Here is a 4,087-nt window from a genome sequence, read left to right on the forward strand (position 1 = left end):
GGGTGGTAACCATACATGACTGCCTTCAATAAGTTAGCTAGTTTACTGTAACCCTAGACATCCTTTACTACGCTGGGTGGTAACCATACATGACTGCCTTCAATAAGTTAGCTAGTTTACTGTAACCCTAGACATCCTTTACTACGCTGGGTGGTAACCATACATGACTGCCTTCAATAAGTTAGCTAGTTTACTGTAACCCTAGACATCCTTTACTACGCTGGGTGGTAACCATACATGACTGCCTTCAGTAAGTTAGCTAGTTTACTGTAACCCTAGACATCCTTTACTACGCTGGGTGGTAACCATACATGACTGCCTTCAAAAGGTTAGCTAGTTTACTGTAACCCTAGACATCCTTTACTACGCTGGGTGGTAACCATACATGACTGCCTTCAATAAGTTAGCTAGTTTACTGTAACCCTAGACATCCTTGACTACGCTGGGTGGTAACCATACATGACTGCCTTCACAAGGTTAGCTAGTTTACTGTAACCCTAGACATCCTTGACTACGCTGGGTGGTAACCATACATGACTGCCTTCAATAAGTTAGCTAGTTTACTGTAACCCTAGACATCCTTTACTACGCTGGGTGGTAACCATACATGACTGCCTTCAATAAGTTAGCTAGTTTACTGTAACGCTAGACATCCTTTACTACGCTGGGTGGTAACCATACATGACTGCCTTCAATAAGTTAGCTAGTTTACTGTAACCCTAGACATCCTTGACTACGCTGGGTGGTAACCATACATGACTGCCTTCAAAAGGTTAGCTAGTTTACTGTAATTTAGACATCCTTTACTACGCTGGGTGGTAACCATACATGACTGCCTTCAAAAAGTTAGCTAGTTTACTGTACCCTTAGACATCCTTTACTACGCTGGGTGGTAACCATACATGACTGCCTTCAATAAGTTAGCTAGTTTACTGTAACCCTAGACATCCTTTACTACGCTGGGTGGTAACCATACATGACTGCCTTCAGTAAGTTAGCTAGTTTACTGTAACCCTAGACATCCTTTACTACGCTGGGTGGTAACCATACATGACTGCCTTCAATAAGTTAGCTAGTTTACTGTAACCCTAGACATCCTTTACTACGCTGGGTGGTAACCATACATGACTGCCTTCAGTAAGTTAGCTAGTTTACTGTAACCCTAGACATCCTTTACTACGCTGGGTGGTAACCATACATGACTGCCTTGAAAAAGTTAGCTAGTTTACTGTAACCCTAGACATCCTTTACTACGCTGGGTGGTAACCATACATGACTGCCTTCAATAAGTTAGCTAGTTTACTGTAACCCTAGACATCCTTTACTACGCTGGGTGGTAACCATACATGACTGCCTTCAAAAGTTAGCTAGTTTACTGTAACCTTAGACATCCTTTACTACGCTGGGTGGTAACCATACATGACTGCCTTCAATAAGTTAGCTAGTTTACTGTAACCCTAGACATCCTTTACTACGCTGGGTGGTAACCATACATGACTGCCTTCAATAAGTTAGCTAGTTTACTGTAACCCTAGACATCCTTTACTACGCTGGGTGGTAACCATACATGACTGCCTTCAATAAGTTAGCTAGTTTACTGTAACCCTAGACATCCTTTACTACGCTGGGTGGTAACCATACATGACTGCCTTCATTAAGTTAGCTAGTTTACTGTAACCCTAGACATCCTTTACTACGCTGGGTGGTAACCATACATGACTGCCTTCAATAAGTTAGCTAGTTTACTGTAACCCTAGACATCCTTTACTACGCTGGGTGGTAACCATACATGACTGCCTTCAATAAGTTAGCTAGTTTACTGTAACCTTAGACATCCTTTACTACGCTGGGTGGTAACCATACATGACTGCCTTCAATAAGTTAGCTAGTTTACTGTAACCCAAGACATCCTTTACTACGCTGGGTGGTAACCATACATGACTGCCTTCAAAAAGTTAGCTAGTTTACTGTAACCCTAGACATCCTTACTACGCTGGGTGGTAACCATACATGACTGCCTTCAAAAAGTTAGCTAGTTTACTGTAACCCTAGACATCCTTTACTACGCTGGGTGGTAACCATACATGACTGCCTTCAATAAGTTACCTAGTTTACTGTAACCCTAGACATCCTTTACTACGCTGGGTGGTAACCATACATGACTGCCTTCAAAAGTTAGCTAGTTTACTGTAATTTAGACATCCTTTACTACGCTGGGTGGTAACCATACATGACTGCCTTCAGTAAGTTAGCTAGTTTACTGTAACCCTAGACATCCTTTACTACGCTGGGTGGTAACCATACATGACTGCCTTCAATAAGTTAGCTAGTTTACTGTAACCCTAGACATCCTTTACTACGCTGGGTGGTAACCATACATGACTGCCTTCAATAAGTTAGCTAGTTTACTGTAAACCTAGACATCCTTTACTACGCTGGGTGGTAACCATACATGACTGCCTTCAATAAGTTAGCTAGTTTACTGTAACCCTAGACATCCTTTACTACGCTGGGTGGTAACCATACATGACTGCCTTCAATAAGTTAGCTAGTTTACTGTAACCCTAGACATCCTTTACTACGCTGGGTGGTAACCATACATGACTGCCTTCAATAAGTTAGCTAGTTTACTGTAACCCTAGACATCCTTTACTACGCTGGGTGGTAACCATACATGACTGCCTTCAATAAGTTAGCTAGTTTACTGTAACCCTAGACATCCTTTACTACGCTGGGTGGTAACCATACATGACTGCCTTCAGTAAGTTAGCTAGTTTACTGTAACCCTAGACATCCTTTACTACGCTGGGTGGTAACCATACATGACTGCCTTCAATAAGTTAGCTAGTTTACTGTAACCCTAGACATCCTTTACTACGCTGGGTGGTAACCATACATGACTGCCTTCAATAAGTTAGCTAGTTTACTGTAACCCTAGACATCCTTTACTACGCTGGGTGGTAACCATACATGACTGCCTTCAATAAGTTAGCTAGTTTACTGTAACCCTAGACATCCTTTACTACGCTGGGTGGTAACCATACATGACTGCCTTCAGTAAGTTAGCTAGTTTACTGTAACCCTAGACATCTTTGACTACGCTGGGTGGTAACCATACATGACTGCCTTCAGTAAGTTAGCTAGTTTACTGTAACCCTAGACATCCTTGACTACGCTGGGTGGTAACCATACATGACTGCCTTCAGTAAGTTAGCTAGTTTACTGTAACCCTAGACATCCTTGACTACGCTGGGTGGTAACCATACATGACTGCCTTCAGTAAGTTACCTAGTTTACTGTAATTTAGACATCCTTTACTACGCTGGGTGGTAACCATACATGACTGCCTTCAAAAAGTTAGCTAGTTTACTGTAACCCTAGACATCCTTTACTACGCTGGGTGGTAACCATACATGACTGCCTTCAATAAGTTAGCTAGTTTACTGTAACCCTAGACATCCTTTACTACGCTGGGTGGTAACCATACATGACTGCCTTCAGTAAGTTAGCTAGTTTACTGTAATTTAGACATCCTTTACTACGCTGGGTGGTAACCATACATGACTGCCTTCAGTAAGTTAGCTAGTTTACTGTAACCCTAGACATCCTTTACTACGCTGGGTGGTAACCATACATGACTGCCTTCAATAAGTTAGCTAGTTTACTGTAATTTAGACATCCTTCACTACGCTGGGTGGTAACCATACATGACTGCCTTCAGTAAGTTAGCTAGTTTACTGTAACCCTAGACATCCTTTACTACGCTGGGTGGTAACCATACATGACTGCCTTCAATAAGTTAGCTAGTTTACTGTAACCCTAGACATCCTTTACTACGCTGGGTGGTAACCATACATGACTGCCTTAAAAAAGTTAGCTAGTTTACTGTAAACTTTGACATCCTTTACTACGCTGGGTGGTAACCATACATGACTGCCTTCAATAAGTTAGCTAGTTTACTGTAACCCTAGACATCCTTTACTACGCTGGGTGGTAACCATACATGACTGCCTTCAATAAGTTAGCTAGTTTACTGTAACCCTAGACATCCTTTACTACGCTGGGTGGTAACCATACATGACTGCCT

This window comes from Coenobita brevimanus, unplaced genomic scaffold (genome assembly GCF_032717465.1).
Source record: "Coenobita brevimanus isolate Jiangsu-jjx unplaced genomic scaffold, ASM3271746v2 jjx.HiC_scaffold_2695, whole genome shotgun sequence".
NCBI classification, from domain to species: domain Eukaryota; kingdom Metazoa; phylum Arthropoda; class Malacostraca; order Decapoda; family Coenobitidae; genus Coenobita; species Coenobita brevimanus.